We start from the raw sequence: 26072 nt of genomic DNA, 5'->3' as shown, positions 1-26072 counted from the left end.
ATGGTAGAAAGGAGGTGTGAACAGAGAGCTTAGAGACGGGCAGCATTTGCTTCATCTTAGACACTGGCAAGGAAAAATAAGGATCAATATAACTCTCCACCTGAAGAATAAAAATAAAATATGTTTCAGACAAAGAGAAGAAAATTTGATCTGTCAAACAACAGGAAACAAGGAAAATATAGCAAAAATAAAATTTGAAAATGATGGCAAGTCTACTTCAGTACAGCAGAAATTATAGCATGTGTAAGTAGATTGAATGTATAAATCACAAGAGCGAGGATCTCAGAATGTATTTTTAAGAATTAAATCTAGCAGCATATTATTTACAAGTGAAAGTAATAGAAGATAAAGAAATAGAATAATAGAAAGCGCCAAGCTGGACCTCGTGGCTTGTCACCTCGATTCTCAGAGGGGCTGAGGTGGGATCACAAGTTCAAGGCCCTGCCTGGACCAAAAAGTGAGTTCAAGACCAATTTGGACAACTCAATGAAATGCTGTCTCAAAATAAACATTAAAGTAAGGCATAGGAATATTATGTGGTGTAGAATGCTTTCTTAGCACGAGTGGGGCCTGGAATCAAACTCTAGTAATACACACACACACACACACACACACACACACACACACACACACTAACTGAGAAGATAAAAGGACTTACGTAATTTTGAGAATAAACTTGGAGTGTAGTCTCATTTGTGTTGCTCTGATAAAGTTCCCTGACAGAAGCAACACAGAGGAGGAAAGGGCTTACTTGGCTTGCGCTTCCGGGGTACAGTCCATCACGAGGGAACCAAGGTGTCAGGAACCTGAAGCAGCTGGTCACATGCACGGTAAAGAGCAGAGCAATGATTAACGCTGCACGCCTCTTGTGCTCAGGCACTGTCCGTACACACAGGCCAGGACCCAAGCCAGAGAACTGTCTACATGGCCACAGATCAACACGATCAGGACAAGTCCAGATTAAAATTCCCTTCCCAGGTGATTCTAGATTGTGTCAAGTTGACAATTAAAACTAACCATCAGCAGGGGATTGGGGCAGACGCTGGGACTTGCTGCTGGACTCCGGGTGGAACACTGAGAGTGGTATGGAAGAGTGGGGGCGTGGAAGGGCACAGAGGGTTCAGGAGCCCCACAAGGAGACCTTCAAGGCTGGTGGATCTGGACCCAGGGGGGGCCTGCCCAAACTGTTGCACCAACTAAGGACATTATATGCAGTAAACCTAGACCCCCTGTTCAGATATAGCTAATTGTCAGCTTATTCTCCATGCTTGTGGGGAGAGCAGGGACTGCCTCTGACGTGAACTCTGGCACCCCTGATTTGATCTCTTCCCCTTGGTGGGGAGGCCTGATGGGCACACAGAGGAAGGGGAAGCAGGCTATCTGGACGAGACCTGATAGGCTGTGGTCAGATGGTGGGGGAGTGGGTCCCCTTCTGTCAGAGGTCTAGGGAAAGGGAATAGGGCAGAAGAGGGAGGAAGCGGGGAACAGGAAGATACAAGTGAGGGAATAACATTTGGGATGTAATCTGAATGAATTATAATAAATTAAAAACAAAACCAAAGAAAAAAGCTCCTAACTATCATAGAGTATATTTTGGGTAAGATTAACACTGATATTAGCAAACCCTGGGTGGAGAAGATTGCCCTAATGTAGGTGGATGCCATCCAATCAAGTCATGTTTTTTTTTTTTTTTTTTAAAGGCCAGATTCTGCCAGAATATCTCAGCATCGGCTCCTCTAGGTGCTAAGCCTCTTCTGGTCTAATACTTATTTGGATCTGACACTTCTTATAATATGTTTCTGTTTTAAATAGGCAATTTTATCGTAAGAATGGCCCCATGGGCTTATATAGGTGTGGCCTTGTTGGAGAAAATGCTTTACTGGGGTCGCAGCCTTTGAGGTTTCAAAAGACCATGCCAGGCCCAGTCTCCCTCAGGATGTGGCTGTCAGATACGGGTTCAACGCCTGCCTGTACGCTGCCATGTTCCCTGCCATGCTGATAATGGTCTAAGCCTCTGAAACGATAAGCAAGCCCCCAATTAAATGCTTTCTCTTATGGTAGCTGCCTTGGCCATGGAGTCTCCTCACAGCAATAGAACAATGACCAAGGCCACCAAGAAACAAAGAAGTACAGCCTGAACAATACACGTTCAAAGCCCAGATTACTTAAGGATATAGAGTAATGGGAATAAAGCTCTGAAAAAAAAAATCAAAATAGTAAATCTAAGAAGTTATCTTTACTAATGTTTATTAAGGCAGATAAGAAATCAGTAAGCAAAATACTTGAAGATTAATGAGTTTTGTCTCTGTCTTTCAGTGCATCTAACTTTTCCTGGACAGAAAATCCCCACTTGATAGAGTACTCAGGGAACGTTTGTGTCAATCAATTATGTGCTGGGTCACAATATGCCCCCAAAATTTAGAATCACACAGATTATATTCCTTGAGAAAAAGCAACAATTAATAACAAGGTAAAAAATTAAAATATCTAATAATGAAAATTACTAAAGTACCTAGGATTTAAAAGAAATCAAAAGAGAAATTACAATAATTTTCTTTGATTATGTATTTGTGGCAATTCCTTAAAACCTGGATTAAAAATACTTTAACAGTTTGTTCCTGCTGGGAACCTAGAAGCAAAAATCGGCCCAGGACTTTTATAGTCTAATACTTATGGTATTTTTGAACCACATGGATAGTATCAAACTCCGGCTTGAAATCAGGTAGGGAGTCGGTGGAGGTATGTATGTATGTATGTATGTATGTATGTATGTATGCATGCGTGTATGCATGTGTGTATGTATGCATGTATATATTTAACAGTTTAATCATTTTACCAAGAGCCAAGGTTCAATTTGAAAAGGCTTTGTATCCTCAATGTCATTCTACCATGGTTTGGATAAGATCATACCCTAGAGGATTGCCCTTTGGTGGGATGGTATTGAAAGGTGAGAGTTAAGACCTAGACACTAATGACAGGAGATTAGATCACAGGAGTATTGGCCTTTGAAGGAACTATTGCTGGTTTGTTGGATTCTTTCAAGAATGGCTTGTTGCAGGTTGGGGAGATCCTGTCAGTAAAAGTGCTTGCCACCTAAGATTGAGGACTTGGTTCACACAGCACATCTACGTGAAAAACTCTCTCTCTCTCTCTCTCTCTCTCTCTCTCTCTCTCTCTCTCTCTCTCTCTCTCTCTCTCTGTGTGTGTGTGTGTGTGTGATATCCCACTGCTGGAGGCAACTGCTTTTGAAATAGGAAGACTAGCTGAAGACTGAGGGGAGGGGGAGGTAAATATCTACTATAATTTAAAAATTGAAAGTTAACTAACAATTAGAATTGTAAAAAGAGTTCACCAGGACACCCAGAAATAAATTAATTACATTGCTCTATATCAGAAAAAGGCTGGGCATGGCGGCACATACTTTTAATCCTTCGGAGGCAGAGGCTCAGGAATCTCTCTGAGTTCCATTCTAGGCCAGCCAAGGCTATATAGCAAGACCTTGTCTAAAAAAAGAAAAGGGGGAAGGGGGAGGAAAGCAAATAAATAAATAAATAAGCAAACAAACAGAAAATGTCATTCGAAGGTCAAGAAAAATCACCCAACATCCAGAAAATAAGGTAACAAAGGGTTAAGAAACATGAGAGCTGGTGGTCCAGCTCAGAGCTACAGTGCTGGCAGAGCATGCTCAAGACCGGTTTTCATTCCTAGCATGACCTCTGCCCCCATCAAAGATATTAAAAATAGCCAAATAAATAAGGCAAAATATCATGCTAACAGATGGGCCGATTTAAATTTAAAATATTTAATTCCTTTAAAATTAATTTGCAGATCAGTATAATTCTAATAACTTGAGAGATTTTTGGAGTGTAGCCAGTAGAAAGAATGGTATCTGGAAGATATTACAGGGCAAAATTTAAAAAACATAACAAAGCAATTGAAATCTTTAAGCCAAGGGAGCAAAGTATAAGACCTGTGAATACATGAGGTTTGTTATATAGAGGCAGGATGCCACAAATTAGAGTGGAAATGATGAATTATTTATAATTTGATATTGGAAATATGGAGAAAATATAAGAGATTCCTACTAGATAAGAAACTCCAAATATATTAAATATAAATGTCAAATAACAACAAAAATATAGAATACCAGGAAAAAATTTTCTTTCATAAATGCTGTAGGCCAGGTTTTCTGGGAAACAGAGATTCATATCAGGAGGGAAGTTTATCAGATCTTAGAATCTAGGCACATGGAGGATTAAAGGAGGCAAGATTAGTGGTATGGTCTTTACAGAGGCTTCCGCCAACCCTCTAAGGTGCGGTGGGTCTGGGACAGCCCTTGCAGTGGGAAGGCAGGACTTGTGTAATTTGCATTGGCCCGTGTTTGGAAGCCAACTTCCCCAAGAAGGAGGCACAAACTGTCAGGAGCAATGCTGGAAACGCTGGCTCTGTCCTGTTGATAATTGTGACTATGCCGCTATGAATGTGGGAGCATTCACATCTCTGTGAGATGCTATTTTTAAACCTTTTGGATATACACCCAGAATGAGATTATTGGATCATCTAGTACTCTATTTTTAATATTGTGAAGATCTGTTACACTCTTTTCCACACAGCAGTGCCATCTGACATGCTCACTGGCACTAATGAGGCAATAGCTCAGTATTGATTATTATTATTCCTTTATGCACTTTATTTTAAAAGTAAAATTAATGCCAGGCAGGGTGGCCTTTGAACCCAGCACTTAGAGACATAGGCAGATGAGTCTCTGTGAGCTCAAGGCAAGCATGATCTACGTAGTGAGTGACAGGCCAGGCAAGGCTATGTAGAGGGAGGGATTTTGTCAAACAAAACAAAGCAAAACACCTGTCCAAACAGCCAAAACAACCAAACCAAACAACAAAACCACTAAACCCTGCCCAGAATAAAAGCAACGCATGTTTACTATAGGAGGTTGAGAAAAGAAAGAAAAGTCTAATGAAGAAAATACATATCTCTTGCACTTCTGGTATTTCAAGGTGACTGACATTAACATTTTACTTGGTGCTTTTCAGAGTCGTCCCCTTCCCCCGGCCATATACACCCATAGCTCACGATGCAATTTGGCAAAAGGCCTCCTGTTTGTTTGTTTTTAAATGAATATACCCTCTATCAGGTCCTACCTGCCCCTGAGGGAACAACTTGTATAATTGTATTGTAGTTCTAAATGTACTTAAAAAACAAACCCAAGAAGAACATACGATTTGATGGACTAAATTTGGTTAGAACAAAACTGACTTTTAGCCTATTGGAGAGTTGTTTGTGAAGTTTTCATATTACAAAACCCTGCCAATGATACTTGTACATAAAATTTCATACATATTTACAATGATTCCTTTGGATACATTTCTAGACATTGTCTTGAACATGAAATGACTGCTCATTATACTGTCTGAACTGTGTTCAGAGGTGAAAATACATGGGGACAGTGCAGTGATGTAAATGCACTCATTATCTCTTTTCAGAGAGAAAGTTGAAACACAAGACTTGGCTTGACTTGATTAGGATCACAGAGTTGGAAAATGTAGGCCTGAAACTTGGCTAGAGAGCCTGGGCCACGGTGATTCAGTAAGTATGGTAGATATAGATGTTAGATACAGATGTTAGATACAGATGTTAGAAGAGTCGGAGAATAAATGCATCGTGTCTCAGAAGGGAAGTAGACCACTTGATCATTTCCATAGGAGATGAAATCATTCAGAAAGCAACCTTTTGTCTATTTGTTAAAATGATTTCTTGACAGCATGATCGTTATTCTAACAGGATGTGCAGTGTTTGTTACTGAGCTTCATTCTAGAAGATAATTTAAATTTACGTTTAATCTGGAATGACTATGTTTTCCCGTCCTTTTTACTTTTGGTTTCAAGGCATCCAGGACAAGGCTTCTCTGCACAGGACTTTAGGCTCCTTAGACAGAGGCCGTGACTTCTGCCTGCTCCTTCATCGGGATTTCAGGGCCTGTCACCTGATGAGCCCTTAAATAAGAATGTAAGAGCATGTGTCTGGATGTGCTAATGCTGCAATATTATTTTCCCTTCTTACATGTAACTCATATTCCTAATATTTAAAAGAGAACAAATATAGAAACACACGGTACAACGTCATCTTACTGCATTCACAAGCAAAGTAAAAGTGGAAGAGGACAGAGTGAGGAAGGATGTCTGGCCTCTTCATTAAAAAAGTCTAATTTCAGCATCTTATGTGCTATATGTAATACAGTCAAAGTATACAGGAATAAAATTGGGAAAGGAAAAAAAAATCTAATTTAAAAGGCTAATGTAGTCCCAGCACGGTGGCCCATGCCTGTAATCTCAGCACTTGGGGAGGCATAGGCCAGGTGGAGCTCTGTGAGTTTGAGGCTAGCCTGGTCTACAAAGTGAGTCCAGCATAGCCAAGGCTACACAGAGAAACCCAAACCCAATCTCCCCCTCCCCCGCAAAAGGCACCAACCAAGGACATTGCAAGCAGAGGACCTAGACCCCCTGTTCAGATGTAGCCAATGGACATCTCATTCTCCACGTGAGGCTGCAGGGGACTGCCTCTGATAAGGACTCTGGTGCCAGTGATTTGACCACTGCCCCTTAGCAGAGAGGCCCTGTGGGAACAGGAGGTGTGTGTGTGGGGGGCGGGGAACGGGGGCGGGGCGGAATGCAGGCTATCCAGATGAGATCTGATAGGCTGTGCTCAGATGTGGGGGGGGGGGGGAGGAGAGGACTCCACCTGTCAGAGGTCTAGGGGAGGAGAATAAGGAGGAAGAGGGAGGGAGGGTGGGAACAGGAAGATGAAAGCAAGGAGAGGAGATTACAGTCGGGATGGGATGTGAATAAATTATAATAAAAATATATATAAAGGCTAAAGTGTTACTAATTGTGTTACTTGGCCTTTTATTACTGTAAGAAAATACCTAGACAGACCGACTTAAAAAGCGGGAAGGTTTATTTTGGCTCACAGTTCATTACCAACTCCCAGTTGCTTTGGCCCTGTGGCAGCATAGCTCACCATTGTGGGTGCTCATGACACTTGGGAAAAGGCTTACTTCGTAATTGCTGAGACTGTAATGTTTTTGTTCCCCAAACCCTCAAAGAGTGCTTGGCATGCAAAAATTACCATTGAGTATCCATTGAGTAAAGGAATGATCTGCCCACATTCCAGGGCAGGCCTGTGACCTGCTGTGCATAAAACCTGGTCTTGTTTGTTTCTCAAGACAGGGTTTCACTGTGTAGCCCTGGCCGTCCTGGAACTCCCTCTGTAGACCAGGCTGGCCTTGAACTCACAGAGATGACTGCCTCTGCCTCTTGAGTGCTGGGATTCAAGGCGTGAGCTACCACTTAGCCTTCCTCAGCTTATATTGAGGAGCCAGTTTTTAACTACAGGTGGGTGAAGTGAGAACTGGTCGTTTGGGCTCTCACTGGTGGTGATGCACAGGTGGGGGAGAAAGCATGAAGTTTGCTTTTTCTAGTTGCTATGAGTACAAGGAAAATTTGAAAATTTGGTTATCTCCAGATGCCATTCCTACAGAACAAAGGAAGACACTTCCTCAGAAGTGGGAGTTGGTGAGGTGCCAGTAGGATGCTGTGGTGAAAAACCTCTACTTCCGTTTTTTTGCAGACTGTGGTGTAGCTCCGTCCGCTGGAAGTAGGGCTCATTTAAGTTTCAGCCACGCTAACCACAGAACAATGCAAATGCCAAGAGAGCGGTTAACTAAGATTCAGATTCGTCTGCTGGGATTTAAGGTCCAGAAAGCAGGCGCTCCTCCAAAAATGTAGGGGTGTGGAGACTGAAGGGGAGAGCTGGCATGGCTTGCTACTCCCAGTCCTTAGGCAAAGGTCACCTCAGTCGAGGGCTGGGCCCAGGAAGAGGGTAAGGTACCACGCAGCGCCAAAGTGCCACCACCTTCCTTCTGTCCTTGATTCTTCTGGAGAGTTTTGAGTTGCGAGCTTTCATCCTTGCCAAGGACTGTCGGCGTAAAACAGCCCTCTCTTTTTGGCTGGAGGTGGGGTGGCAGGGGGGACACACACCTATGCAACACTCTGAAGTTCACAAATAAGGTCCCTATGGCTAAAATTACCCTAAAGAAACTAAATTCAAAAGCGCAACTCTTGCCTCCTTGTGGGACCAAATAGCCTCCCGTTTCCAGTAGAATAGCAGGCGACCACGTTCATCTTTGGCTCAGCTCTATTGGGACTGTCCTGTCATGTTTCAAGTTCAAATACTCGAGGAAAAAGAGAACAAGCGAAGGGAATCCGAGTGGGGCGAAGTGTCAGGCTTGGCACTCAAACCTTCTGAAAGTGGGAAATCTAAGACGTCCGCGGGCTTCCTACCCTCCCCAAACCCTAGAAACCAGCGGTGCGTGCCTGCTTGTCAGGCGTGGTTAGGGAGGAGAGGTGTAGTTCGAAGCCCCCCCAAGGACGACTTGTCCTCCTCTGCGTCCTAGTTTTAAGTTTCGGTGGAAACTTTCTCTTAGAGGCCCCGCCTCCTTCACCTAGGAAACCCGTGCGCGCTGAATTGCTCGCAATCCGAGTCCCGGGAGCACCTGGCAGAGGCGGGTCTGTCTGGGCGGCGGGGCGGGGCCGCCATGGGGGCGGGGTCCGAGGCGGTGGAGGACCTGGGGGCGGGGCCTGCTGCGTGCTCTCCTGAGTCGCCCAGCAGGTTGGGCCCTGCCCCTGCCACCACCCGGCCCCGGCTCCTGCGAGGGTGCGGACTGTGGGGCGGGGACGAGCCAGAGACTTGCGAGGCTCCGCCAGCAGCTGACGCGTCTAAGAAAAGTTGTGCTTCGACCTTCTTGCCTGGTGATTTGTCCCCAGGTCCTCAGGCTGAGTTGAAGCCAGGGCTGGAGGTCACCTCGCCCTGACGCCCGAGGGCAGCTGCTGCCGCGCCCGGGAGTTGGGGTGTCAGGCCCGGAGGAGCAGGCTCTGTTCCTCTGTTAGTGTCCCGAGCCCTGGCGGCTGGGTTGTCTCCGGGACCTCCGCACAAACTTTCTGACTGTTGAGGGGACACCGCGTGGCAGGAGAATCCGTGGCCGTCCACAGGTAAGAGCTCTGCACTCGAAGGATTGCTTTTATTTTATTTTATTTTACGGTGCTGGAGGAGGAAGAGGGTGTCCCGAGAACCTCCTTCCTACATCCTGCTGGGTAGCAGGGACAGGTATTGGAGAGAGGAAAAAGACGGCTGGGACGGTCCCAGCCTAAAGTCCTGTGACTGCCAGGGACGCTGCGGGCTCCTGCACTCCACGTTACTCCTCACTGCCCCTGGGCGGCGAAGAGGGCCAGCTTGTTTTGATCGAGGAAGACGTCATCAGGCTCTCCACCCCCTTTCTCAGTCCCTGGGGGGCCGCAGTACCTGGGTCCCCCAGGAATAATTGGCATAGGCTATGAGATCTGGCTGTGTCTTCTTCTCTAAACCTCCTGGCACACACCGGAGACGGAGGCGGTGCCACTGGGCTTGCAGCACTTTGCTGCTGTGAGGAATTTGTTGTTGGGTGGTTATTGCTCAATTTCATAAATTCTCTGATGAAACTGGACTCGAGTTAATGGCTATCATTGTGTATATGTGTGTGTTCCCTGGCTTCAACAAAGCTCTCTTGTTAACCCTACTCCTGGGAGGTACTATACCACCTATTGTTTTATTTCAAGCTTGGATAGGATGCGGTGATGGTAACAGCTACAGCTTCTGTGTTTCCTTGGAACTTTGGGAATCATTGTGAGTGCTGTCTGGAGAATTAGCCTAGGTTGGCTTCAGCCTTCTGTACTTGACAGATCAGCTGTCAACCATTCTACAGGTGCGGCAGGCCTAGCCACCCTGGTGCAGGGAATACCACACCCCCGTCCTCCCCGGGGAAAGAACTCCCAAAGGAAGACAGACAGCTCTCAGGAGGAGGAAGGGTGTGTGGGGGAAAACCGGCAGACCAATTGTTGCTTCCTTAAGGTTGGGTCCTACCACTCCTTTGGCTGCTCTGGGAGCGCCCTTGCTACCGAGCTCATCTCGTTAGGAAGTCAGCTGCTTTCAGCTAATAGCCATAGCAGCTCTGATGAAATTATATAGGTCATTGAAAAGTAATTCCTGCTTAATCGCCTTTATCCTGTTGATTAACAAGGAGGGAAAGAGTTCCTCTCAATGTACCTGCCTGACCTGTAGTGCTCTTGTCCCCCTGGCACTAGAGAGTATGATGTCTCTGTAACTGTTCGGCCCAGGTCGACCCCGGCTAATGTATTTGGAGAATGTTGGTGGTATATACTTGGCATAGAATTGAGCGAGAGGTTCAGTCCAATATGGCAGACAGGTTGGCTTTACTTTTCAGGTATGAAAGGACTGAGTTCTTTGAACGCCGACGAGTTCTTTCTCATGACACTGCTAAGACTTTTGTCCCTCTCTGCTTTCATATAAGCTAAGCTTGAGGTCCCGTTTGTCATCGGTCTTATAGTTTTGGGAATAAGATTAAATTACATGGGAGGAAGGGCAAGAGAAGTTGGCATTGCTGAAGTGGGTTAAAAACAGTTGAGAATGGTCTAATAATTTAGGCTCAACTGCCCAGCTAGCTTTTTCTTGCTCCCGACAAGAGTCACTGTGTGGCGTTTCCACTTTAAATGTAGACTTTTGGAGACTAAGCGACTAGGGTGTTCTGTTTTTTCAGTCAGAGTAATACACTGCTGGACAGTTCTGTACCTCCCAGGTTTGTTTTGGAGCTCTTTCTGCAAAGTTCTCTCTCTAGTAGGATGCCAGCTAGGTGATCTGGTGTTACTTTTTCTCTTTCATCCCCAGAGATTGAAGTCAATGCCTCACTTGTGGTAGGCATACACTTTACTATGGAGTGACATCCGCAGTCCTCTTGGGTTACTTTAAGGTGGTACATTGTTGAAGAATATCTCTCCTCTGTGAACAAACTACAAAATGACCACCCCGATCTCTGCATAGAAGCTTGACCTCTATTCTCTGTGCAGTTGGTTCAGTGATAGTCCACAGGCCAATGCAAGAGTTGGACCCTCAGACTCTGGCTTCGAAGCACAATTTATAGCTACTTCATCTTTAATCTCACTGACTTCCAAGCACTAGTTAACAGCCTACATAGAGGCAAGGTGCTTTAAAGGGCGACCAGAACTCCACGGATTTTTGTTTATGGATCTCTTGGATAAAACAGTAACAGAAACAAACCCTTCCAAGTGTTATGATTGACAGGTGCTTTCAGGTGTGCCATATTCAAGCTGTGTAATGTGAACACTTGTCAGTGAGTTCATTGTATGTAGACTGCACAGGAGGAAAACAGATGAAGTTTGGAGTTGTAAGAGAGGTCGGGAGTTCAATTCCCAGCAACCACATGGCAGCTCACAACCATCTATAATGAGATCTGGTGCCCTCTTCCGGAGTGCGGGTATACGTGATGTCAAAACGCTGTGTATAAAATAAATAAATCTTAGAGGCGGGGGGGGGGGGGGGAGAGGGAGGGAGAGGGAAGGAGTTCTTTAGGACACACCCAGCTTCTGGGAGTGGTGGATTTAGACTTGAAGCAGCAAGTCTGTTGCTGATCGAACTATCTCCCCAGCCCATTGAGAAGGTTTATTTATCAAAATTTATGTATTTGAGAATGAGAGCTTGAGAGGAAGAGCGTGCCTCAGTGCCCTAGTGCACGTGTGGAAGTTAGAGGGTAATTTTGTGGAGTCGATTCTCTCTTTCTGCCTTTACATGGGCTCCAGGGTTGGAACGCGGTTCGTCAGGTTTTCCCTTCAAGCTTCTGTAACCTCTGAGCCATCTGTGACCAGGCTCGGATCTTATTTCCTAGTAACCCAAATGAAAACTCCTGAGGAGGTAGGGCATAGGGAGTATATATACATACACATACACATACACATACATACATGTTTATATTTATATATAAACCTATACTCACTGAAAAAAAAAAGCCCGCAACAAAATCCCTAAGCCCAACCCAAATGTAGAAATTACTATATCCTTTACAGATCCTGGAGCAACTACAAGAAGAAAGAGCTGTGAGCTGAAGGGTCTGTTAAAGGACTTTTGTAGGGGAGGAAAACGTAATTTAGGGTAAAGAGGCCTGGGCAAGGAAGAGTCTGCTGAGTTCGGCTATGCGTTTTTGTGACATTAGATAATATTTTATTCTATGTGTATGCTTTACAAAAAAATAGAATTCTTTGGCAAGGATAGAATCAAGTTCTGCTGTCTGAGTTTAGAGCTAGTAGGGACCACTGAGACCATTTATTTTCTATCCTTTCCTGCTGCTGGTGAGGAGCATTTCCATGATTTAACTGATGTCTTGTTATTGCAGAGACGAGACCCTCTGTCTCTCACGTTGTTTTCCTGGCAGGCAGAAAATTACCCCATGTTAATGTTTGTTTGTTTTTTTGGTAAACAATGTTTGATTAGTCACAGAACTATGAGTCTAGAGACATTATCTATTACTCTTCTTATATCCACTATGAAAAAATAGTCAAATAACTTTAGAGTTTGAAGAATGCTCACGTTTTTGCTGTGTGCTACGTTTCCATAGAATTAGAAGCATACAATTTATCTGCAACTGTTTAGCAGTTGACAGTGTTGTTGCTTAGCTGACTCGGATAAACTTTGAATTTGAAGCCCACTTCTACTCGGAGAAGCTGTTGCTAGAAGAGGCACAAAGAGGCTTTCCCAGCATCTACAGCTTTGTCTAGTTCTCAAGTTCTACTCCCCAAAGGAGAACTCAAGATATTTCCTATGAATTTTAAGGATTATTTTTGCCTACTTCTGTTATATTACTAACATAAAACGGTTATACTTCTGATTATGTATGTTATATATTATACAAAATAAAAAGCTAGGTATGTATGAAGTATAATGTTGAAACTTAAAAGTACATTGTTGATCGTACATTCTGGAAAAACTGATGTAAGTATGTGATTTTTTTTCTCTTAAAATTTTTCTTACAAATATGACAGCTGATACTGAATCTTAGTTTAGATAAAAAGTTTTTTCTTATACAAAGTATGTATTTACTGCTAATAACAACTGGAGTTATACTATGCAACTTTCAAATTGAGTTTTATTTATTTATTCATTTATTTGGCTGAGCTGAGAATGCCACCCCAGGGCCTCATGTGTGGGAGGCAGATGTTCCTTCCACTGAGCTACCGTCCTGGCCATTCCTTTTCATTTTTAACTTGACAATGTATCTTAAAAAGGTTTCCATGACTGTGCTTGTAGATGACCTCTGTGTCTTTCTTGACTTGCTACACAGGACTGTACTGAGTAGCTGTGTCATGGGCTGTTTAAACAGCTTCCTATTCTTGGAAATCTGGGTTGTTTCTCTCTTTTTTTTTCCATGAACAGCTCTAGAAGTGACCCTTGAAATGCTTTATGGTGCACTTATGTGCTACCTTCTGTAGGAAAAGCTTGTGCAAGAGGCACTGATAGGATCATGCCAAGTTTCCCTGATTTACACTTCCAATAGTGTCCCTCCATGTTACTGACATTGCCACTTTCCAGCTGATTGTACAAGGCTGGGGACAGGTGACTGGGGAGGCAAAGCTCATAGGTGGTGTTCACCTTATTTCCAGTTCTTTTTGGTTTCAGTGTTTTCCCCAAAGAGGAGGAAGTAATAGATATCAGCTATAAAATTACTCTGCAGTTGTTGGGTGATCTGCTAATTAGCTTTTAGAAAGCATAGGTTTTTTTTTTTTTTTAACTTTTTTTTAGAACGTTATTCTAGGACATGCCATTAAGGAGTTGAGAAAAATCCAGTAGGGTTTGCAGAATGCTGAGGGAACACATTTGGGCTTCTCTCTTTGTATTGTTAGAGTTTGCTTCTTGGCCATGGATCAATTATAGGATCTCTGTTTTTGTTGGTATTGTTGTTTTGGTGTGTGTGTGTTTGTGTGTGTGTGTGTTTTAGATTTATTTTGTTGGCAGTATATTACAATGAGTATGGGAAGAATGTGTTTATACACTTAGATTCATATACACATACCCTATATCTACATATGCCTATATATCTATATGTATAATTCTCTATATCTGCATATATGTATACATATGTTTATAACACAGTAATATGTTATATTTTAAAATATATTGTTTAGCAGATCATTTAAAAGAAAACCTTGTGTGCTCTCAAAATAAAATTGATATCTGTGTATTTATTAGCAAAATATTTCTTCTTGCTTTTTTAAACATTTTTGAGACAGGACCTCATGTGAGCTCAGGCTGGCCTCAAACATGCTATATAGCTAAGGCTACCCTTGAACCCCTGATCCTTCTGTCTGAACTTCTAATTCAGTGCCAGGCTGTGGGGTTTTTTTTTCCCCCAAAATGTGTGCATGCATGTGAAGGTGCAGGTGCACTTATGTGTGCTTGCCTGTGGAGGTCAGAGGGCAACCTTGGATGTCATCCTTAGCAATGCCAACCACCTCCTTTGACACAGGGTCTGTCATTAGCCCGCAGCTCACAGGCTAGCCAGTGAGCCTCAGGGCCTCCTATCTCTGCCTCCAGGGACTGGAGTTAGGAGCTGTGTATGCTCACATCCATGGCGTTTTTCTGTGTGTTTTAGGGGACTAACCCTTGTCCTTGGGTTTTCATGGACCATTATACCTATTGAACCATCTTCCTAGCTCCTAATTTTCTTTTTCTTAATTTAAATTTATTTAAAAAATTATTCACTTTGCATCCCAATATTCTCTCCCTCCCTCGTCTCCTCCCAGCCCTGCCTTCCTTCTTTCTTCTCCTCTGTTCCCCTCCCTAGTCTTGGGGGGGGGCCCTTCTCTCCTACAGGTGATCTGATTTTCTATATGAAAAATTTTCTTCATAAAATAAAAACTTCTTAGACATGGACTTTAGGAATTGCATGTACTTGTTTTGATTTTATTGTGGGAAAATACAACATGTCTAATATATTATTCTTGATTATTGTCCATTCTATAACACTAACATAAAATTCTCATGTATATATTTAAATTTTTGTTTTATTTTTAAGCCATGATATAGTAGTTTAAATGCTTATGAGAAATATGACAATAGAATTTATATTAGCCTTTGTCTGCCTGAGAAAACAAAAGTATTTGATATTCATCTATCGATGGTAAATAAAAACCTCAGTCAGCTATGGTAGCCATATCTATAATCTGGGTCAGAGAGTCTCGGGCAAGATGATTGCTGTAAATTTGAGGGCAGCCTCAGCTACATAGTGAGCTAGCCTGGGCTATAGTATGAGACCCAGTCTCCTCCCCGCCTTAAGCCAAAAAACCTGAAATCAAACCCCAAAACTTGATAGCTAGTGCTTGCTTCCTGTTAGCTGGATGAGTTTTCCTCTGAAGTTCCTCCTTTACTTCCTGGACGTTTGACTGCTTAGGACTTGGCATGTCCTTTACTTCCTGGACGTTTGACTGCTTAGGACTTGGCATGTCCTTTACTTCCTGGACGTTTGACTAGACAACAAGAATCAGCTTGTAACAGTTGAGAAGTAGTTGAATTGGCCCGTTCTTATTCCCACCCCCCACCCCCTCACCCCCACCCCCTTACTATAATCCTTCCTCTTGACTAGGTTTAGCATTGGGTTGTCACCAAGGAGTGGTCATTCCTTCCCAGTGAATCATCAGATGAGGAAGCTTGGCAGTGCTTGCTGACTCAGCCTGACTGGCTCCTCCCACCTTCCTGTCAGGAGTCGGCTCTCACCTAGACTCTCCTGGGTCCTAGGTTTGCATCTTTATTGCTGACCTTTGGAACCCTAGACTTTCTTTCCCAGTTTCTTCCTTATAGCTCTACATTTGGATCCTGATATCAAAGTAGACAACAGAGAACCTAGAAGTGGTAATGCATACCTGTAATCCTGGCATTTGAAGACTGAGGCAGGAGGATCAACAGTTCAAGGCCACATTGGCTACATAGAAAGACCCTATCTCAAAATATATGCAATCCAGTGTAATGCAGTTCAATGCAATGCAGCGCAGTACAGTTCAATACGATGCAACACAGGATAGTTCAATACGATGCAACACAGGATAGTTCAATACAATGCAACACAGGATAGTTCAATACAATACAATGCACTACAGTTTGATACAGTGCAATGCAGTTCAGTGCAGTATAGTTGAACACAACACAAACAGCAACCCAAATCTTAATCTCCTATCAGAGTTCCTTCTGTTGAGGAGAATCATAGAAATGTTTGCTGTTGATCATCTGTCAGTTATTGCATAGATAATTATATACACACACACACACACATATATATCTTGCTTCTGTTTTGCTTTTCCTCTCCCCATCTCCCATCTCCATATCAAGGTTAGTTTAATTCGCTAACGTGTGTCTTGGTTCATGTTTCCAGGCATGACCTGTGCTGCCTACTGGGTAGTGACTCAGCTCAAGGTGTGACGGTTTGTTCATGGTTTGGTTGACACACCAACTTGCTTAGGCAACAACAGGGTGTCCAGTACTAACTCACCCTGGGTGCGCCTGTGAGAGTTTTAAATTCGGAGTTGGTAGGTTTGGTAATGCGGATTGCTCTCCTCAGTGTGGGCGGGGCTTATTCCTGCCTTCCTTCTCTGCCTATTGAGTTAGGGTTTAGGACTTTTGCTTCAAGGTTTAGGCCCAAATTAGAATTTATGTAATTGCTTTTCAATTTATAGAATTGATTTCAACTTTCCAACAGCAAACTTTGGGACCTCTTAGTATCTATAAACACATGTATTAATTTCTTATAATAAATCTGTTTATATGGGTCTCTCCCTTTCTCTCTTCTTCCCTCCCTCCCTCCCTCCCTCCCTCCTTTTCTGCCCTTGTCCCCACTCCATTTCCATTATCTCCATCTCCATCATCTCCTTCTTTATCATCTCTATCTGCAATATCTCCATCTTCATCTCCATCATTTCCATCTTCAATATCCCTCTCCACCATCTCTGTCTCCATCATCTTTTTCTTACTCTCCACCTCCCAGCCATCATCTCCATCTTCACCTTCATCTCCTCCATCTCCATTCGTCTTCAGCTCTCATCTCCTTCTCCCTCACCCTCCTTGCTACCCATCTATCATCTCTACCTGCACCTCCATCACCTCCATCATCTCCATCATCACCATCTCCATCATCTGTGTCCATCATCTCCATCATCTCCATCATCACCATCTCCATCATCTGTGTCCATCACCTCCATCATCTCCATCATCACCATCTCCATCATCTGGGTCCATCATCTCTATCATCTCCTTCTTCCTTTACCTCTTCATCTCCCATCAGTCAACTCCACCTTTACCTCCATGTCCATCATCTCTGTCTCCATTGTCTCCTTCTCCATCATCTCCATCTCTATCATCTCTTCTCCTGGCTGTGTTTCTCTGAACAACCCTGACTGACATTGGTCCCTGTGACCTGATGCCCTGCACAGATGCTCTGTTTAGAGTCTGGGTTCGTCTGTTCCTCATTCCTGAACTCACTATATCTCTTTCCTCCTCCCATCTCTTCTGGGATCATTTTTTTTTCCTCTTTCCATGTATTTCAGGAATGTGAATTATTAAAACCTGGTTTAAAAAAAACCTGGTTCAGCACTTTTGTTTTCCATTCATTCTTGGCTGTCTTCCTGAGGCCATGCCATGGTAGGACTTGGCCATTTGATGGCCTGTAATATTATCTTTGAAATGTTTGTCCCCTTTCCCAGGTACAATATAAACTCTTTAAGGCTGAAAACAAGTTCTATGCTCACAAATTCTCCACCATTCTGGGCCTGCCATTTTTTCCACTTAGTGGACGGCCAGTTTGTGTATAACTACTATTCTTATTTTTAAGGTACTAAGGTCTATTGGGTTCAGAAAAGTGACTGGAGGGCTTGCATGCACCCCCTTTGCCCTCCCAATCTTGAGACCATGGCAGAAATGTTTTAATTCATTCCTCAAGGGACCAAACCTTTTCCCAGTACAGTGCTCTACGGAGTGCCTGCCAGTTCTTTGAAGTTGTTTCTAGAAAGGAAGCATATATCATTCTTGACTTAAAGACAACCTTTATTAAGGGAAAAAAACTGAGTAGTGTTTAAAGCCCCCAATGAGCAGCTTGAGAGATGGCTCAGCACTGACGGAGGACACAGGTTCAGTTCCCAGCACCCGTGGGACTGCAGCTCTAGGGGGAGTCTGAGACCTCTGGCCGCCATGGCACTAGCGCTCATGTGCACACCCCTCCCACGTACACGTAACTGAAAATGCAGCAAGTCTTTGAAGTTCTGTTGAGTCTGTCTTTCTCGAGATACTAGTTTGAAGCCATTTGTTCCCACCGGCTTCTCTTGAGTCTCTTATAATTCCCTTTGCTCCTGCCTGAGTCTTTCCCCATTTTTCTCAACGAGCAAGATAACACTTCCGGCTAGTAATTTTGAAGAAATGTGAGGAAGTATGGAACGCGAGCTGTGCTTTCCGAGGAACTCCGTGTATGTCTAATTTTATGCCAATTTCATCCAAGCACAGCGTGACGTTTATTATTTTCCCCCCACAGTGGGATGTAGTTTTAGAGAGTCACCCCTGGCAATTCGATCTCACTCTTATCTTTGGCTGGTATTTAAGTCCAAAACAGTGCACAGCCTCTGCGCTTTTCACCTCTGTTGCTCTGTTCTCTCGTGCCCATTTAAAACCTGGGATGGTTGGCTTCACTTTATCTTTTGTTTATCGGCTGTCTTCAAATAAGAATTTAAATCTCTGTCCTCTATGAAGGAAAGATATCACTCTATCTTAGCTTTGTCTGAGTTGGCTTTATATCTCAAGCCACAGACCAGTGGCCTAGCACTGGGAAAGTGTTTGTCAATTGAATGAGGGGGCGGCGTTGCTGACCTGAAGCCCTTAACCTCTGTATATCTTTGTGGCTTAAGCTTCCTGCAGAATCCTGTGGAATCTTTTTCCGTTCTCTTCTTTGCTGCTCAAAACTCATCACAGTTTGAATGTGAGATGTCTAAACAGATGAGTATGTTGAAATGTTGGCCTCACCTCAGGCTTCTATTTTGGGAGGTTGTGGAAACTTCGGGACATAAGGAAGCAGGCTGTTAGGGGTGCCTTCAAAGGTTGTACCTGGTCCTTGGCCCCTTCCTGTTTCGGCCTCTTCTTTCTAATTGTTGTGAGGGGAAGGAGTTCCTCTGTCATGAGCCCCTGCTACCATTATGCTGTGACTGAACTCATGGGTCGAGTCACCATAAACCCAAACATTTTAAACAATGAGCATTTCCTCCCTCAAGCTATGTCACAGCAATCCCTTCTATCTGGACTTGCATTGTGTGTGTATGTGTGTGTGTGTGTGTGTGTGTGTGTGTGTGTCTGTTCAGCCAGCCAGCCTACTTCTCAGGTCTTTATGATAGTAATAGCCATACTGAGAACCAAAGTTATTTTACATTTCATAGAGTTTATCTGAGGTGTCATCGAGTCTGCAACAGTGACGCTCTTCTTTATGTGGCCTACCTTTCATCAAAGCCTCTAAAGTAGCAGACCCTTTTGCCCTCAGGAGACCCCTCCACTTTTTAATCTGTACCACACCTGGCCTGTGCTGTGACTAAATTAATGCAGGAGTATATGCCTCTTTGACAGCATTTTCTGGCCTTCTAGGAGCAGCCATTATACGCCCGCAAGAAGGCAATGTACAGCATTGCCTTTACGGTAGGAAGGTCTTCAAGGAAAGTGAGGAAAATGAGAAAAGGAAGGAAAAAAAAAGAGAGAACACCAACAAACAGTCATGGGGCACTTTTTACTGCAAGCCCCTTAGCTCAATGCTGGAAAGGGTTGATGCACAGGTCAGTTTATTACCGGGAGCTCCCTGCTGCTCTGCCGAGCAGTAATCAGAACAGCAAGCGGAGGCCTGAAGAGGCCAAGCTGAAGACTGAGCGGGCATGAGAGAGAGCTATGACTTTCAGATTCTTTACCAATAAATTGTCTTTCCTGACTTCCTTGCCCTTCTTGCTTTTCCTCTGAAGAGGAAAGTGTTTTCTTCCTAAAGGTTCCCTCTTCCTGCCTCCAAGCCACGGGAGTGCTTAATAATGATTAGCGTGTAATGATGACACAGGGGCATTCCTCTGAGTAAGTGGAGAGCTGTAGGCGTGCCATACACTGACAGGTGCTCACAAATCTCTTTTTGCTCTTTTGAAATATCACTGCCAGGGGAGTTGTATACAACTTGTTCTGACAGAGTGGTCTTAAATATTCATTCCTTTTACCCATTACTTTTAGCAGAAGTGCCAGCATTTAGTCTTTAGGTTGCCAGCAGCAATTTTGAAGAAATTGTATTATAACTTTTTCAAGAGACCTATTTTCACACAGCTCATTTATTTATGCATTAACTTATTACTATATTTTTTTTTAATGATGGAAGAACATACATATACTTTGGGGTCAGTGGAAATCCACATGCCAGCTGGTTGTGTTTGACTGGTTATGCTTTCTGGTAAGTTAATTAACAGAATCGTGTGAAGCCGTGTGAGCACAATGGAAAGAGCATGCAGTTCAAATGTGAATATGGTTCAAATCCTCCATCTATTTATTAATTAGCAGATGTACGATCTACTAATTAGTAAATGGACAAGTTACTTTTCTTTGATGACTCTTTGCTTATTCATCTATAAAATGGAGAATCATCAATAGAATGCACTGGCCTACTTCTGTGATCCTGACTGTTCCGCAGGCTGAGGCAGGAAGATTATAAGTAATGTGCTTGCCTAGCGTGGACAAGGCAATGAGTTTGCACCCCAGCACTACAAAAACAGTGTTGTTTTTTTTAACTGGGGGCCACTTGTTGTTTTTAAATTATCTGTGTTATCAGTATGCCCTGCTAGCAATCAATCAAGACATAGACACCTGTTATATTTTAAAATAGCCTTTGTTAACCTGGGCCAGGCCAGATATCAATCCCCTAAACTACTTCCTATAGTGGGGCAGGTATGGGATTCCTGCCTCAGTCCCATGCCATCTGCTTCTAATATTTTCTATCAAGCTACCTCCCATCCATAATCCCATACACTTGCTAATGTTCTTCATCTGGGCCAAATCTCCATCCACGCTGGCCACGTGCTTCTCTTCCATCTAACCCATGGCGGCCTTCTCCTTTCCCTTCCTTGGGCCTCTCTCTTTTTTCCCAGGATTCCTCTATGTCTCTCTAAGCCCTGGAATCTTAGCCACACCTATCTCTGTTGTCCTGTCCAGGTGGGATGGCTTTTTATTAATTAGCACCAAAATACATCAGACCATCCTCCAACAAAAGGGAGATAAAGAAAGAGGAGGTTATAATGCTATCTTAGGAAGTTTTTATGAGATTTAAACAACGTAGCATACGTATGTAAAGTGCTTAATACCAGAGGGATAATTAAAATGTGCTGTTGTTACTTATGTGCTAAGATCTATTTAGGGCCCTTCCAAGGGACTCAAGGTGGCTCAATAGATGAATGAGCTATACCTGCAAAGCTATAAAAGATGGTGACAAGTGCATATCTAATACACAAAAAAAATCAGACAAAAGGAAGCGAAGTATTATTTGTACAGAAAGTAAATATAAGAAACTGGAAAGATGGTCGTAGTCTTCAAGACTCATAGTGGGAGCTATACTAGGACTGTTGGCATCTCAATTGTTGGGTGACAGTTATTGGTTCACATGAGCAAACTGTGGGAAAAGTGAGATGGGTCTCAGAGAAGCGCAAACGGGACAGTCCTGTTCTACATATGCTCTCAGCCTCATATCTTTACCTCTCTTTGCATCTATGCAAAGATGGCTCAGGATGTGGCTGTAGTAAGCCAGAGGTCGCTCAGGAAGAGACCTCGGCCTTCCAAATTCTCAGTCATCTGGTTGGTCTTGCTTGAGTGTTAACTCTTGTCCTTGTCCTCAGGGGCAGAGATTACCCAGTAATTTTCAGACTTTTCTAGAAATTCGAGTGGGCCAGGGAAGAGGAGCCATTTTTAGAAGAAGAGTTGTGCAATCTCAGGAGAGAGGAGGGATATTGGACAGCAAGAGCCAGAGGAGTACTTACTGCTGAGGGGGGGTAAACACAGCTTGAACTATTTCCAAGGAGAAAGTGAATATTTAGGAGGCGGATGCAGGGCACAAGTGCACAAGGAAAAGGTGGCATGTGTTAGCCAAACAGGATGTGGTAGGCACAGAGTGGCTGATTCCAAGTGGTTGGCTGAGGAGTTCCCTCAACTTGATAGGCAAGAAAGCCAGAGTCGGTTAATAGATCATCACAATCGTATTGGATCCCGGCTTTTGATGTTTAATGTAGATTTCATGTGGTAGGCCAACTACTTGAATTAGTAACCAGAGGGTTAGGTCGAATGTGTTGAGAAGTTGTGCTCCCTGACTATAGATGAAATAGTCCTTGTAACCAAGAGACAGACGTACATCTTGTACTAGCTTAGATGCTAAATACTCTGAAGCTGGAAGCCAGGTGCCATCTTCCCTTCCCTGTAAACAAGCAAACAAACAACATGAAATAAGCAAGAGAACACCCAGCTGGGTGTGGTGGCTCTCTTGGGAAGCTGAGGCAGATTTGCTATAAATTTTAGTCCAGCTTGAGCTACAGAATGAGACCTTGTTTCAATAAAAAGCGGAGGACGTATGTGCACGCGCGCACATGTGTGTCTCTTTGGTTTTTTTGTTTGTTTGTTTGCTTGTTTAATTGGAACAAGGTCTCATTCTGTAGTCCAGGCTAGTCTAAAACTTATGGCAATCCTCCTGCCTCAGCTTCTCGAGTGAGCCACCACACCCAGCGATGGGTATTTTTTGTTTATTTTGTGCTGTTTGTTTGCTTGTTTACAGGGAAGAAAAGTTGGCACCTGGCATGAGCTCCCTACTGAAGAGTAAAGGATTAAAGAACACCCCTTCACTTGGAATTGAGAAATCATAAAACACCCTAGGGTTTAGCTAATCTCTGTTTTTCTTCTTTTAAATATGTTAAAAGGTGGTGAATGTCCAAGGTGGCACGGTTGTATTTGAACTCTTGGCAGAATGTCTTTGTCCCGTGTATAAACTTGTGATCAGGTGAAAATGCTTTTCTTAGGGAGGGACACGCATTTCAGCTGTTTTAATGTGACCATGAGATGTCCAAGCAATCCTCACCTTGGCACCAGGAGCATATCCCCTGAGGTAGCTCAGCAGTGCCTCCAATTTTCTGTAAATCACTCTCTGTGCAGGTCTACAGTGCTAGAAACCATGTAGTTTTAAGCTCTACCTCAGTCTTTCAGCCCTGACTTTCATTCTAGTTTACGTGTGTGTGTGTGTGTGTGTGTGTGTGTGTGTGTGTGTGTGTGTGTGAAAATCAAAACTGCTGAGAGTTTTGTAATTTTCCCTCTTTAGTCCTGTTGGAGAGATTTCAAGGTACAATTTGAATATAATCATACTGTGCAGAGTACAGCCTCCCTCCAAGAGTGATTGTGGCAGATCAAAAGTGCAGGTTTTTTTTTTTTGACATATCACTGTATGCTTAATGCAGTCTTACACATACATGTTATAAATCATGACAGTGGACCAGATGGCATGGCTAAACACTGACTTATTTCGCACATGCTTTAATGCCTTAGTGGTTATTTTAAGGGAAGGAAAACAGAAATTCATATGCAGAATTTCTTTAAATAATGCCTAGATTGTGACTTAGATTACCAAAAGCAGCATATATATAAAAGTGCGTTTTGCCTTTAGAAGTCACATTATTGACTTTCTATGGTCTTGTGTTCTTACCTTGGTAATTTTCATATTGAATTTCTTTCTAATCAAAAAACTACATTTTGTGGGTGTCATAAGCTGCAGTTGGAAAAAATTTCAAAATTGGACTATCTTATTTTTGTGCCCAGAATTGGAATGTAGATCGCACTTCAATTCCCCTTTGTTCCTGCTGAGCTGTTGTACACGTTGCTTTGTATGAGTTTATGCAGTCTAAGAAAAACATCCTGAGCTGCCCCAAGTTTAATTGTGCGATCTGAAGGATGGTGAGAAGGCGTAGGGAAGTTAGTCAGCTGACATCGTGGGGCCGATCTTGAGTATATGTTGAGACCCACGAATAAATGCCAACACAGTGGGCCTGTAGGTACCACCTCACCTTATTTATATTTAATCTATGCATGCTATTGACTTCAACCAACCCAGAGGGAGCAGTCCTCCTTAAGAATTGTCCTCAAATTCCACCCTCACCATCTTCAACTCACTTTTCTCTGCCCTTCTTTTGTGCACCTAGGGTAGGTTCGGTGCAAATAGTTTATGCTTTCCTTTCAGTGACTCTGATTATAAAATTACTCTATGCTCTTAGAGCTGCTGCACATGTTTTCAATTGCTATCTGGTCTTACTCCTGCTAACTTAATAAACTCCTTTATTTCAGAGATCCCTTTGTCTGAAGAATCTTGGCTCTGTCAAAGGATAAAGTTGCAATAAGTTCAGTTAATGATCTTAATTAGATTTATTTTTATCTAATTAGTTATTTGATTAGTTAGTTAATTAGAGACAGGGGCTTGCTATGTAGTCCAGCCTAGACTCTAATTCAAAATCTTTCCACCTCAGCTTTCCAAGTTCTATGAATATATGAATGTGCAGTATATTGAGCATTTTCATCTAGAACATTTCTCAATCATGTTTTTTGTGTAATAAAGCTTTTGAACTCTTTCCTAGTTCTTTATAACACATCTAATAAGTTGTAGGTTCTAGTTACCCTGTGTTGCTATAGAAGTCTACTTATTCTTCTTATCTAACTGTATTTTGGTACCAAATATATCTCTCTGTCCATGTTACCCTGCCCTTCCTATCCTCTGGTAATCACAATTCTAATGTCTTCTGTGAGATCAGCATTCCATGTATCTATGTATATATCTATGTATGTATCTATGTATGTATTTGGTGTGTGTGTATGTATGTATGTATGTATCTATCTATCTATCTATGTATCTATCCATCCATCCATCCATCCATCCATCCATCCATCCGTCTTTCTTTCCTATATGAATGAGCCTATATTTATCATCCTTGAATCAGCTTTACTTTCAGTTCTAGAATTGAGCAACTCATCATTCCTTATCCAATAAAATAGAATGTGTTTCATTGTCCAAGGAAGGGAGATTAGTTTTAGAGACATAAACAAATTTATAGAAAGCAGAAACAGAATAAAGAAGTGGACTGTTCATGTCAAGGTTTTTTTTTTTTTCCTTGTAGCAGAGACAGAGCAGAGAGCTGGTCATTGAGCACCAGCTATTTCAGGTGACTTCTTTTGCATAAGGATTAAAATCGAGAGAAATTCATTATTATACCATTTGAACCGGGCCCATTTGGGAAATTTGGCTGTAAATCTCTAATCCTGCTTTGCTGGAAGGTCAGACAAACAGCCGTGGCTGAGCTTGGTGACTGGGAGCTACAATGTAAGTGACTCCACTTTGGTTTTTAGCTTAGTCTTTTCAGGAGCTTAATTCAAAATAATGACTTCCTATAATTTTTATTTAACAATCGTTGCTGACGTTGTGACTCAGACTTACAGAGAAGCTGGCTTTATGGGAAGGCTGCATTTTCTGGAGGGTATGAACTGGAGAGGGCATATCAAAGGAATATAGATATAAAAATGATTTTTCCCTGTGGGTAAAGGCTTGGACCTAAACCTTTGCAGGCTTTGTGGGGATAGTAGTTGCTTGCTAAACGGTTTGTCATGAAACGTGGTGCTGATTATTAGATCTCAGCTATGCCATCCTTTCAGAATGATAGAACCACTCAGTTTATGGACTCAACAATAAAAGAGAACCAATGTATGGAAATAGAGTGGTTCCATTTCATTTGGTGTACATAGTGCCCTGATAATTTCTTTTGCATGTTTAATACATGCTTTGTGCAAGGAAGAAATGCTTATTCCATGATGTTTCTAAAGGTGTGCATTGTTTTATTACCAAAGCACAGGGCAATTTCTCAGGAATTTATGCTTATGTAAAATAAGATGCTAAGTTTTGTTCATTCTTTTCTTGCTTTTTCCTTGTTATCTAAAATGTGATACAGAAATACCATAAATATCATTTAGAAAGCTGATTGAAAATTGACCTTACAATGTGTATGACTTTATTTTTTGGTTTTTGATTGACTAAGACACTATTAGGCAAA

At 42.7% G+C, this 26072-nt stretch overlaps 1 protein-coding gene across 3 annotated transcripts in view; it reads left to right on the top strand.

Moving 5' to 3' along the window:
- The first annotated feature begins 8663 nt into the window (after positions 1-8663).
- Positions 8664-26072, top strand: part of FHIP1A (FHF complex subunit HOOK interacting protein 1A) — a 231522-nt gene continuing 214113 nt past the window's right edge. For all 3 annotated transcript variants that reach the window (XM_084768557.1, XM_084768558.1, XM_084768554.1), the window contains exon 1: positions 8664-9065. The gene's annotated coding sequence lies outside the window, so the exon portion shown is untranslated. The remainder of the gene's footprint in view (positions 9066-26072) is intronic.

Source organism: Acomys minous (genome assembly GCF_964271855.1).
Source record: "Acomys minous genome assembly, chromosome: 19".
Lineage (NCBI taxonomy): Eukaryota > Metazoa > Chordata > Mammalia > Rodentia > Muridae > Acomys > Acomys minous.
This window is presented reverse-complemented; position numbering and strand designations above follow the sequence as displayed.